Raw genomic sequence first — 13641 nt, 5'->3', positions numbered from 1 at the left:
TTTCCCTGATTAAGCACTAAAGACAAATCTAAGAAAAAATAGGTGCTCCAAGTGAGTTTTATCAAACATGTACAACCCCATTGGTTGTTCAACACTTGTGCTGCCACTAGAATGATATGGCAATCATCAGCCTTTATTGAGTATGTTACCGTCTTTGTCTCTAATAAAACAAACGCCTGATTAAATATTACCCTTATAAAGATGTTGCAAAACTTAGAAAATAGTAAACTTTGAAAGTAGAATGTCAGTTCCTGATGACCTGAAGACGTTCAAGAAATCATAGTTAACTGGGATGAGAAACTATTTAAAGATAAAAAGGCTTTCTCGCCTCTAGTCGACACTGTGATAACTGATGAAGTGCGAGTCTGCTTTGTAGTGGCTGATGAATTGCTTCATTGAAAATGATCCCAAAGCCGTTGTTAATGAATGCCTAAAATTCATAGTCCCATTTGATTTCAACTGAAATTTCAAAGTGGTGCCACTACACCTTTCGATTAATTATTTAAGAGAAAAAACAGTAAAGTCAGCTCGTGTATCCTAGTACAGTGTACTCCTCTCGAATAGCCTCCAAGACAGCATTAAGGGCTTTAAATTGGCTTCGTTCTTTAAATCCCAGGTCAAATGATTTCTTCTCAGTCATAATAAATGACGAGATCAAGTTCCTTAGGTATGTGATTTTTCACGTGTGTCTTGACTATGTGATTTAATTAGTCAGTTGAGCCACTGTGCACAAGTCATTTGGTCTTTTAGCATTGGCTATGTATATTTTTTGTATTTTTTGTAAATTGTTAAAAAGAATGGTATAAATCAATCGAAAAGACCAATATTTTATTGACAAATTAGCTACTTTGAAGCTCTCATTTTTAAATTGGTTTAGAATCCAATTATTTATGTTCTTAGTATTTCGAAAATACTTCAGACAATGGGTATAGGTGCAGCAGCTCGTAGGTGAGGCTGCAGAGGCCCAGCCATCCCTATTAAGAAAATGACATACTTAGCATGCCCGCTGGAGTATTCTGAAACTAGTGGTTTTTGGTGTCATCTTTAATCAGAAAGAGATGGGCTTCAGACCTTGTTTTGGCAAAATGAGGCAGAAATATTGAAACAAAGAGATGGGTTCAAACAATAGAAAAGAATCAGCCCTCAGTTTTTAAAGGCACCAAATATGGCAGTCCAGGTCGAAATTAGTTTAGGGCACGTAATTTCCTTCGAAAGGTTCAAGAGACGTTTGTTTAGTAGGAGAAACCTAAATGTGAGAATTCAGTTCTCATTTAATGACGATTCGTTTATTTTTACGGTGAAAATAAAGAAATTTTTAGAAAGCAAAATTTCGAAAAGAAAATATAGTTTAAAGATTTAATTGGAACTGGCAATCAGTGTTATTCAATTTCCTGTTGGAACTTGATTTATATACTGTTACTCAGAATATCAAAAAGAAATCAGGAAAGTCAGAGAAGTGGCTAAAAGAGACAAATTTTTAAAATTTAGTCAGAAAATTCAAACACTATTATTCAGTTCATATTTGAAGATGTCTCCTTTGTTCCAACTACGAAAGTAAGAAAAGGCAAGATAGAAAACTAAACACTCAAGAAAATTCAAAAAGGAGAAAAAGCGAAATTTCGAAAAGAAAATATAGTTTAAAGATTTAATTGGAACTGGCAATCAGTGTTATTCAATTTCCTGTTGGAACTTGATTTATATACTGTTACTCAGAATATCAAAAAGAAATCAGGAAAGTCAGAGAAGTGGCTAAAAGAGACAAACTTTTAAAATTTAGTCAGAAAATTCAAACACTATTATTCAGTTCATATTTGAAGATATCTTCTTCGTTCCAACTACGAAAGTAAGAAAAGGCAAGATAGAAAACTAAACACTCAAGAAAATTCAAAAAGGAGATATAATTTTTAAATGTTTCTTTGCAGCCAGACAATACGGTATTTCGACATCCACTTTCTCAACTTACACTTGCAAGCTCAAGAGGGTAGGAGAATATTTTCATGTTCTTAACAGAAAATAAAGGTACGGGAAAGGAAATGAAAAGGATCACACTGAATTTCCCCAAAACGAGCAGAAATTAGCATGAGTAGGGCTGACAACCCCACTTCTTCTCAAGGCCAGAACTATTTTTTACCTTACTGAAAGAAATTGCGAACTAGAGTGGACAAATTGAATTAGTAACCAGAAGTTTTAATGCCCTTTTTAACATTCAGAGTAATTGGAGGGTGGTTAACCCCCCCCCCCCCCCAGCCCTCGCATTTTTTCGGAATGCATCTGATGAAAGTTTTGGGATTGCCATTTTTTTGCCGTAGAAACTTTGAAAACAGCTCATTCGATTGGAAATTGAAAGGGCCAGTTCTCTTTTTAATAGTCAAAAGTGATTGAAGGGCAACTAAACCCCTCCCAGACCCACCGTTTCCCAAAACACACTCAATGAAAATTTTTAGATAACCTTTTTTCAACGTAATTGAAAGGTCCATAAATGATGTCCTTAAGAATGACAACCCCCCCAAAGCCCTTAGGGCAAGAGTTGAAAGTAATACCCTGGGGGCATATAAGGTATATAATAGAAGGGGTGACCGTACAAACTCTGGAAGGGACTTATTGGATTTTTAATCAGAAGTTCTAGTGTCTTTTTTGAGATTCAGAGTGATTGGAGGGTTGTCGTAGAAACTCGAAAACAGCCCATTTGATAGGAAATTGAAAGGCTAGTGCCCTTTAAGAGTCGAAAGTGATTGGAGGGTGACTAATCCCCCTCCCACGCCCACAATTTTCTAAACATATCTAATCAAAATTTTTAGATAGCCATTATGTTGAACGTAGTTGAAAGGGCTGGAAATTATGTATTTTGAGGATGAAACTCCCCCCCTCCCTACAACCCCCAGGGCAAGTTAAGCTATGCCCTTGGGGTATATAAGGCATTTAAAGAAAGGGTGATCGCATAAACTTCGAAGGGGGCTCGGTGGACTGGTAATCAGAGGCTCTACAGCCCTTTTTAAGATTCAGTGATCGGATTTTGGATAACCCCCCCCTCAAAACCTCGTATTTCCCCAAATCCATTTGATTTATTTTCTTATCAGTGATGTTTTCTCCTGTAGCGATTCCAGGTCACTTTCATGACAAAAAAAAAACAATTCCACTGCATGGGTGGACTCATTTGTAATTTCTAGTCCCTTTTAATGAAAGTACTTTTATGACAGAAAATATTCGGCAGCACAGTTAGATTGTGTCGTGCTTTTCAGTCCCTTGATTCACTAATCCCGAGATTTCAAAACCCCTTTGCAACTAGATTATGCAACCTAGATTTAGCAACCGCTATTCTGAGCCAATCACTATTTTCACAGGATTTTTTAACGATCTTGGTATTGTTAAACTCTCGTTCTGAATAGTGTTTTCTTGGAAGTATTTTTATGATCCAAGAAAAAAAAACAGAATTCAAGCTTAATCCGAATCTAAAACTTAAAATTTCATCTTAAATCTTGATCGTCAGTGTGAAGCTGTCCAATCTCAGTGTGACCTGAAGTTGGATCACTATCCCTTCAGTATGAGCTATCCCTCACAGTAGAAGAACACAGCAGGAACAGATGTTTATGAACTTAAAATACTATAGAACTATACAACCTATATTTAAAGGTGCTTGGGAACCTTTTATAAGACCCCCACTTCCATCACTGAATTGGATGCACCTCTTTAGACAATATGCTGCCTACGCCCATGTGAAGGACTATGCTACAATCAAAACATTTTTGAAATGTTGAGATCATTAATTGAACTGATATTTTAAGTAAGGGATAGTCGTGTTAACTTTAGAGGGGGCTCCTTTGAAGAGAAATGTATTGTTCTAGTCCCCTTCTAAGAGCCAAAAGGAAAGGATGGCAACTTACCCCTTCTCTCTAATATCTTTTATTACTCCGAAAGCATCCGTTCAAGATTGTGAGATAGCTATTTTGTTCATAATAGTACAAAGAGCAATACAACCATGTGTTCAGGGTGAAACCAACTCCCCAGAGCCCAGGGGTAATTTCTGTAATTTATGCCCAAGGGCACATACGTTTTTTTATAGAAATGGTGGTGGTACTAATTTCGGATCAGATGGGCCTCATTTGATTGGAAGTTGGAATTTCTAGTGCCATTTTTAGAGTTAAAAGTGAATGAAGGAAGAACAGCCCTCCCCTCAAGGTTATCATTCCCCAAAATCTTAAGAGAACTATTTGTTCAGAATTGTTGAAAGGTTCAGTAATTATGTCTTTGGGGATGTCTATCCCCCCACAGAATCTCACGGCAAGAGCTGCAGGTTAGGCAATGTTTGAACTTTACTTTCCAAAAAGACTAAGTGCATTCAGCTGAACCTTAAAGAGAATGTTGAGTAAAGTGTTGAACCAATTCAAAAGACGTTATGTGTGTATGGATTGTCAACCCAGCGTCACCCAGGAATGAATGAGTGCATTAATTTGGAACTTTCGGGAAATGATAAGGGAGATGATCAAAAAGGCAATATTTGCGTGCTCACTATTCTACTACTACCACACTACTCTATTTAAAATACCGAGGGGAGATTTTAACTAAATCAAATAATGCTATGTGCATTTACACTGCCAAAAGGGTATATCCCAAGAATTGATTTGTGCATTAAGTCGGAACTTTCAGAGAATACTTAAAATAGAAAATCACCTAAACAAAAGGCAATATGTTGCAGGCTACTCCTAATACTACTATCACTGCCACATACCACGTGTTCTATTACTACTACTAATATTTCAACTACTGCGTCTGTTGCAATTACTTGTAAGGCTAAGAGCATTGAGACAAAAATTTAAAGAATTATATGAATATACAGGTTATCTAAAGGATATATAAGCGATGTCATAGCAATGGCTAATTTTATTAAGCTACATCTTCCAGGACTTAATGAGAGGGATGTTCTACTGACCAAAAGGCAATCCTACTACTGCTTCTAGTACTGCCGCTGTTACTATTGATACTAGTAGTAGTAATACGAGTACTACTATTGTGACTACTATTACAACTATGCCTAGGGGTATGAAGGTGAAATATTCAAGGAATTTTGAGGGGGAAGGTGATCTGTATCACAGCACCCCGTCTGTATGTAAGTTTTGAAAGGATGTAACAGCAATATCTTAGGAACAGTCTTGTGTGTGAAGTTGAAACTAACAGGGCTTGTTGTAGAGGAGTTGAACAAAGCAAAAGAAAATATTTGTATCCTAATACTACTGCTTCTACTCATGCTACTACTAGTGCTACTATTACTGCCACTAAAGCTATGGCTACTACTGTTTAATTCTACTACTACTACTACTAAGGCTATTAAAACTAGGGTTATTAAGGCAAAAAATGTTTGGTATATTGAAACTGTATGGAACTAAATCGAAACACACTATGCCCGTACAGGCTGTCAAGAGGACATATCAGAAATGCTTGAGGAACGGTTGATGGTATTAAATTGAAACTTTCAGAGTGTTTTGAAGGGATTGTTGAAGAAAGCAAATGTGCGATGAGTATACTGCTACTAATACGGCTACAATTTATGCTATTGCGCAAGCTAAGAGTATTGAGGTGAAGCTTTTAAGGAATATTTTAGGCAGATGTTGAGCTAAATCAAAACACACATGAACAAGTGAATTTTCAAAAGAGTGACTAAGCAATATCTCAAGAACACCTTACATTATTAAGTTATACCTTTAAAGTTATGTTGTGGCAGATTTTGGATAAGCCAGAAGGCTCTATGTGTGTATTATTAATACTACCACTACATTTACTTTAACTAATGACACTAAGAGTATTAAGGTGCAGCTCTTAGAGAACGTTTAGGGGGAGTTTCAATTAAATGAAAAAACTACATGCATGCAAGTTTTCAAAAGGGCATATAAGCAATATCATCGGCAGCTTCACTCTATAATAGCTAGAAGTGTTATTGAACCTTTTATAGAAGCTAGTTAAATTCAAAATCAAAAGTTCTAGTGCCATTTCTAAGAGTAAAAAGAGATGAAAAGGAAAGCAGTCCTCCTGCCAAGCCCAGTTGTTCTCCAAGCAGACCACGTCAAAATTTTGAGATGACCATTCTGTTCAGTATAGTAGATCGGTCCAGCAACTATGTCTCTAGGAACACTGGTGTCAACTCTCCACAATTACGCAATTGGCCTACTATACTTTAAAATTAAATATTTCTTTAAAACTAAATCAAAAGCCACTGTTTTTATGGTTGCCAAAAAGAAACCTCAGCAATGCATCGAGAACAACTTGGGGTATTGAGTTGAAACTTTCTGGGTACCACTAAAATGCTTCTGCTTTTACACTTTACATAAATCAAAAGAAAGTATGTGAGTCCAGGTTGTCAATGAGCATAGGTAGAATGTTCAGCGAATTGCATTAAGGTTTATTTTTCAGATCAACTTGAGGGGGTATATAAATAAGTTAAACAATACTATTTGTGTCAGGATTAAAAATTATTTAACAAGTTTATCCAACATAAAAATAACAAGCCAAACTATGGGCTCTTTTAGGATTAAATTAAAAAACAAGTTTGTTTTAATTGAAAGTAGGGAGCTACTTTAAAACTCACAAGGAAAAGAAATTATTGCGTATGTGAAAGGGGCTGTCCCCTCCTCAACGCCCCGCTCTTTATGCTAAAGTTTGACTCTTTCTCACAACTCTTCTTTTTAAGACAATAAAACATTTTAGCGTAAATAGCAGGGCATTGAGGAGGGGACAGCCCCTTTCATATACGGAATAATTTCTATTCGTTTTAAGTTTTAAAGTCTTTCAGTTAAAAGAACTTTTTTATTTAATTTCTGAACATTTTTGAACTAATGCAGGTTTTGATTTTGGCTTAACGTATATGAATAATTCAAACGAAATTTGCATATTAATTTTACTTTTTTTGGCTAAATGGCCCTCTGAAAGTTTTAATCAGACAGTTTATAGAAAGAAAGCGGCGAAAGAGGGGGGCCTAGCTGCCCTCCAGTTTTTTTAGTCGCTTAAAAAGGCCACTAAAACTTTTCATTTTATTTACGAATGTTTTTATTAGTAATAAATATACGTAACTTACAAAATAAACTTACATAACGAATTTCTTGATTCGTATATTTTTATTACGTATATGAGGGGGTTCACCCCCTCGTCAATACCTCACTCTCTTCATTAAAGTTTTATTTTGTTCCGATTCTTTAAGATTGACCCCTGAATCACAAAGGCCGTTTAATTAGAATAAATAGCTCTTTTGAAATTGCTAAAAATACTTTAGTGTGAAGAGCGAGGTATTGAGGAATGGACAAAACCCCTCATATACGTAAAAATTTATGTGCGTTCAAGTTTTAATGCTACTCCTTACTTTCAGTTGAAAAAAACTTGTTTTTTTCTATTAAATTTTTGAATGTTTAAATTAATACAGAGTTTGATTTTAGCTCATCGTACTTGGATAATTAAAACAAAACTTGCATATTATTTTTACTTTTTTGGCTAAATGGCTTTCTTAAAGTTTTGATCGGACGATTTTGAAAAAAAAGTGGCGGGGGAGGGGGCCTAGTTGCCGTCGAATTTTTTTTTTAGTTAAAAATTCCACTAGAGCTCTTAATTTTATTTCAAGAAAGTTTTTATTAGTAATAGATATACGTAGCTAACAAATTAACTCAAGCCTTAATCTTCTATATTTGCATATTTTTTTATTACGCCTATAAGGGGGTTCACCCGTTCGTCAATACCTCGCTCTCTACACTAAAGTTTGAATTTTGTTCCAACTCTTTAAGAATGGCCCCTGAATCACAAAGGCCGTTTAATTAGAATAAATAGATCTTTTGAAATTACTAACAATACTTTAGCGTAAAGGGGGTAAACCCCCTTACATACATAATAATTTCTCTTCGTTTTAAGTTTTAATGTTAATCTTTACCTTATGTTGAAAAAACCTGTTTTTTTTTCTCAGAGTTTTTTTCAATAATCCTGGAGAATCCAGTGCACCCTTCAGGGAAATTCTCTTCCTCAGTGATAATTTCCTTCATGGAAAGATCCTCTCACGTAATCCTCTTCCCACCTCCAGAAATTATCCCCCCCCCCTGAAAAAGGGCACTAAAAAGGACGATAGAACTCTTAATTGCCGTTAGAATGAGCCCTCTTGCGAGATTCTACGACCACTAGATCGATACTATCATCCCTGGGGAAAAAAATATAAACAAATAAACACGCATTCTTGATCTTTCGTCTGGCAAACATACAAAATTTCACATTTTTGCAAATGGGAGCTTGAAATTTTTACAGTAGGGTTCTCTGATACGCTGAACCTGATGGTGTGATCAAACAGTTCGTGGTAACGACCTGTAGTAAGGAGCGACCCGCTCAATAGTAAACGAAACTCTAAAAAACGGAATTACGATGCTAAAAGATGCATCAAAATAGTCAAATTTTCATGCTGATTTTAAATATATAAGCTTCATAAAATTTAGTCTTTGTCATCAAAAGTTACGAGCCTGGGAAAATTTGCCTTATTTTGGAAAATAGGGGGGAAAACCCCCTTAATGTCACAGAATCTTAACGAAAATCACACCGTCGCATTCAGCATGTCAGGGAACCCAAAAGCAAAAATTTCAAGCTCCTATCTCCAAAAATGTGGAATTTCGTATTTTTTGCCAGAAGACAGATCACGGGTGCGTGTTTATTTGTTGTTGTTTTTTCCCAGGGGTCATCGTATCGACCAAGTGGTCCTAGAATGTCGTAAGAGGGCTCATTCTAACGGAAATGAAAAGTTCTAGTGCCCTTTTTAATTGACCAGAAAATTGGAGGGCGCCCCCTCCCACACTCATTTTTTCCCAAAGTCAACAGATTTTGAGATAGCCATTTCGTTCCACATAGTCGAAAACAATAATAACTATATCTTTGGGGATGACTTGCTCCCCCAGAGTCCCTGGGGGAGGGGCTGCAATTTACAACTTTGATCAGTGTTTACATACAGTAATGGTTATTGGGAAGTGTACAGACGTTTTCAGGGGGATTTTTTTGGTTTGGGGTGGAGTTGAGGGGAGGGAGCTATGTGGGAGGATCATTCCTTGGAGGAATATGTCATGGGGGAAGAGAAATTCAATGAAAAGGGCGCGGGATTTTCTAGTATTACTATGAAAAAAAAAAACAATGAAAAAATAAACATGAAATTTTTTTTTTCAATTGAAATTAAGCAGTAGTATTAAAAACTTAAAACGAACAGATTATTACGCATATGAGGGATTCTAAAAATACTTTAGCATAAAGAGCGAGGTATTTAGGAGGAGATAAATACCTCGTTCCTTATGCTAAAGTATTTTTAGTGATTTCAACTATTTATTCTACGGCCTTTGATTCTGGGGTCATTCTTAAAAAATTGTGACAGAGCTTAAGATTTAGTGTAAAGAGCAAGGTTGTCCCCTCCGCAGTCCCTCGCTCTTTACGCTAAAGTTTGACTCTTTGCCCCAATTCTACTTTTTAAAACAATTGAAAACTTTAGCGTAAAGAGCGAGGGACTGCGGAGTGGACAACCCATTTCATATACGGAGTAATTTCTTTTCGTTTTAAGTTTTACTGTCGCTCCTTACTTTCAGTTAAAAAAACTAGTTTTCTTTATTTAATTTTCATTAAGATTCTATGACTTTCTTTCTTAAAATTCTACGAATTCTCTCAGGCTCTTAACTTTTGATGGGTAAGATTAAATTTGATGAAATTTATATATTTAAAATCAGCGTTAAAATTTGATTCCTTTGACGTACATATTGGTATCAAAATTCCGTTTTTTAGAGTTTTGGTTACTATTTAACCGGCTCGCTCATTACTACGGTTCATTACCACTAACTATTTGAAAAAACCGAAAAGATATAAATCGTTTTTTCCATGAAAAAAACTATGTCAGTAAAAAACGAACGGAAATTAATTAAAAAAAACTTTCTGCGAAACAAGTATTTCGGAGATAACTCAAAATAAGCAGTAATTAACATGAGCAGGGCTGACAGCCCCCATGCCTTCTTAAGACCGGGACATAATTTGCACTTTACTGATGACAAAATGCATTTTGATAGAATTTAAAATGTTTTAAATTTTTTACGTTAATAAATAAAAAAATATTAAAACGTTAAGGAATAAAGGTCTGTATATGTATATTGCTCTGACAATCCACGGTCACTTGTTTGTTTTTTGTTGTTTTGTTTTTTTTAAGTGAAGTCTAGTTATGTTCCGGTCTTGAGAAGACATTGGGGTTGTCAGTCTTACTCATGTTAATTTTTTTTCCTTTTGAGTTTAACTTGATTATTTATTGTATTTTCTGTTCGATTTGAATTTCATTTATTTATTGATGGTAATGTGTGGTAGTTTTACGCTTGGGAGATTATTTGACTTTATTTTTGATCATTCTGTGCTTAATGGATCTCTTTGCTTTTCTTTGAAAAATTTGCTTTGTGGAAAAAAAAATGATATTAGTTATTTAAGAATGCCCATGGAAATATTGATAAGAAATCATATATTGGATTAAGTACCTAAAGAAGCATAAGGGTGTCTTAAGAGTCGCAGCATAATTAACATTTGAAAATAAGAAATAAATGTAAAAAAAATGACAAATCCTCGGAGATGTTTGCACTGACAAATAATTCTGAAAAGGACTAACAAATGACTTTTTGGGCTAAAGACGGGAAATTTCGTAGGTTTTAGTTATTCAAATCGGAAATTCATAGGGTTAGAACGAAAAAGTGAGAACAGGTTCAAATTATGAAATAAAGGGTGTGCAAGGCTGCCAGGTCATATTGGTCATAAAATTGGTCATAAAATTGGTCATAAAAATTGGTCATAAAAGAAAAGTATGGAAATGTTGTATATATATAATATTAAAATTACATACGTCAGTCCTTAAGAACTGATGCTGAAAGTGGAGGAAATGGCCAATGGTAAGAATCCACTTGAGGGGCTGGTATCCCTGGAGGAGTAGCTATTAGACCTTAGGACCTCGTTTGATCGAAATGACAATTCCTAAATTTTACTAATGTTAAGGAGAGGGGGCACCTAAGAGGACAAGAAGAGGGGACTTTCTGGTTTCCCTCAAATCGCTTTTCAGCTTCCAGTCAGCATACCTTGAAAGGTTGAATTTAATTCCTTCAGCCGTTCCTTAGATACTGCGTGTATTCCCTTTTGAAAACCAGCAAGCATAAAGTGCCTTTTGATTGTATTTGGCATCCCTCTTAACATTTTCTTAAAGTTTCACTTTAATAACTTAAGGCTTTTTGGTGATCCAGGATCAAAAATGCCGTCTTTCCCTAATAAAAAAAACCTTATATGTTAACAATGGGCTATTTGCAATACTTACAGCCCTTACCCCTGCAGCTATGGGGGGTTTTCAACCCTGGAGTAGTACTTGTTATGCTTTGAATTATTGTGAACAAAATGACGATCTCCAAATTCTAATCACCATACCTCTAGGGGAAAAGGAGCGAAAGAGGAAGGGGGCGGTTTGCGTTTCAATTATTTTTGACTTTTAAAAAGAGCACTAGAACCTTTAATTTCCAATTGAATCAGCCTCCCTCTAAAGTTTATGCGATATGCCCTTCTATGCAAAGCACCTCTGGAAATAAAATATAATAAAGAATTAATTAAATAATGATACATTGAATATGCTATAGGTTCTTTCCAATTACGAGAATTTCCTCTGATTATGAGAAGAAAAAGCTTTTTTTCCTGCTTATTACGTAAAAAAATATTGCGCAGTAACTCTTCGAAAAAAAATTGTTAGACTTCATCCATGATAAAAAAAAGAAGCTTTTACAGCATCCGTAACGGCACTCATGGGGTGTGTTCCAGCTGACGGTTTTTCAGTAACTGCAGTAACTGCGCGGTAACTGCCCATTTCTAACTGCGGTAGAGCCAGTGGGAACGGCACAGTAAGCTGACTAGCAGTAGCGTCATTTTCGAATTAAATGCACGTGTTTAAATTTAAGGGACAGTTTAATGCTGATTAGTATAATTTTTTTTATTCCTTCGGTTTCAGAGCATTTAGAGAGGTTCTGAGCCAACCATGGGCATTTGGCTGTCACAAATGATTTTGTTCAAATGAACTGGTGAAAAATAAATAGATCATATACTTTTTCTCTTTTTTTATTATTTGAAGACTAGAATATCACATAACTAAGCATTCAAATAGCTTGATTGTATCTTAAGCATATACAATCCCTGATGGAGTTTTGTTGATACCTGTCTTAAATTGATTTGTCTAAATAAAATGGGCCTATGTCATTTACAGGATAGCAGTGGGACAACTATAGCAAGTTTTTTTTCAATATTCTACTTTTTAAAAATAATTATTGTTCTCTGGTCAAATTTGTGTTCCTTGCTAAGTGGTAGGCACTCTGGGCTGGAATGCTTTGTCCAAGGGGTACAGGTTTAATTCCTGGCATTGTCAGTTTATTTAGTTTTGGATAGGGGTTGGTGATAAGACTAACCTCAGCTAAAATTGGCCTAACTTTAAATGAGTACAGATGGAAATCTAGGGACAGTAAGAAGGAAGGGCATGCAAGAGCATAGGCTGGCTGGTCCCTAGCTTCCTATTGCACTACCTGGCTAAAGGACCACCAGGTCCTTTACTGGCCTACTGACTTAGCCATAGAAACTTTCTTTCAAACCCATTAAATATGAGTAAAAATGAAGAATACCAGTATGATGGTCCTTCTTTTTCCCTGAAATGTGGATGTATGGACAAGAGTGTGGGTCATGAGAGATAGCTTGTGAATGTAATTGGAGTGAATGTTCTGCAAGATTAAAAAAAATTATGACTGTTGCTCAGGTTGGCAACTGAGCACAGAAGTATAATTTTGTTATTTGTTTTTCTTTGTGACTATCATGCTTATTTAATGTACAGTATTTTAAAGTTAATCTTCTTTAATTTGTCTTTAATTGCCATGGCCCTAGGGCTTAAATACAATAAAACCTACTTATATCCATTGATTTTCTTTAAATAGATAGTAGCTCTATGTTTCCTAGCTTCAGTAAATTTAAATGTAATTGTGAGACCAGGGATTACAAAGTAGGTGAAAACTTGCAAATGAACCTCTGGTATCAATAAAAATTTGTAAGAAATGGATATCAATTTAAAGATTAAAAAAACTGTTAGAAAACAAAGAAGACAAATGAATAAACAAAAGTACCCCTTTACAACCATTTAATGAATTGTCACAAATATAGGTCACCCTTAAGATTGAAATGAACAAAGCTTCAATTATGAATCCATTTTCCTTTAAACAGACTGAAGGGGCAAACCTCCAAGCTTTGACAAATTCAATCTCACTTTTGGGCATTCTCACCTTTCCTTTTCAAAGGAAACTTTCTTTGGATGTTTCCCATCCAACTAAAAACAACACGGACAGCATCAGGTACAAGTGACCTTCTACTTAGCCTACATACCAAAGGGAAAAGCATGCATCTCTATACTATAATTTACCTCCAACCTGCCTAATGTGCAAATATATAGCCAAAATTATGTAGTTCCAATGTACTCTGTCACCTGTTACCTTTTCCCCCATTCTTGCTTTGTTTACAGTTGCTTCAATTAACAGGGAGTTAGAGGTAGAGGGATAGATTTGCAGAATCAATGGGAAACATGTAACTTCAGCTATAAATATTTTGAAGGTCATC

The 13641-nt window shown here is 35.5% G+C and overlaps 1 protein-coding gene across 1 annotated transcript in view; it reads right to left on the bottom strand.

The window, feature by feature from the left end:
* The window catches only part of LOC136038426 (snake venom metalloproteinase BjussuMP-2-like), a 224819-nt gene that overhangs the window by 167600 nt on the left and 43578 nt on the right, over positions 1 to 13641 (bottom strand). The window lies entirely within an intron of this gene.

This window comes from Artemia franciscana, chromosome 18 (genome assembly GCF_032884065.1).
Source record: "Artemia franciscana chromosome 18, ASM3288406v1, whole genome shotgun sequence".
NCBI lineage: Eukaryota > Metazoa > Arthropoda > Branchiopoda > Anostraca > Artemiidae > Artemia > Artemia franciscana.
This window is presented reverse-complemented; position numbering and strand designations above follow the sequence as displayed.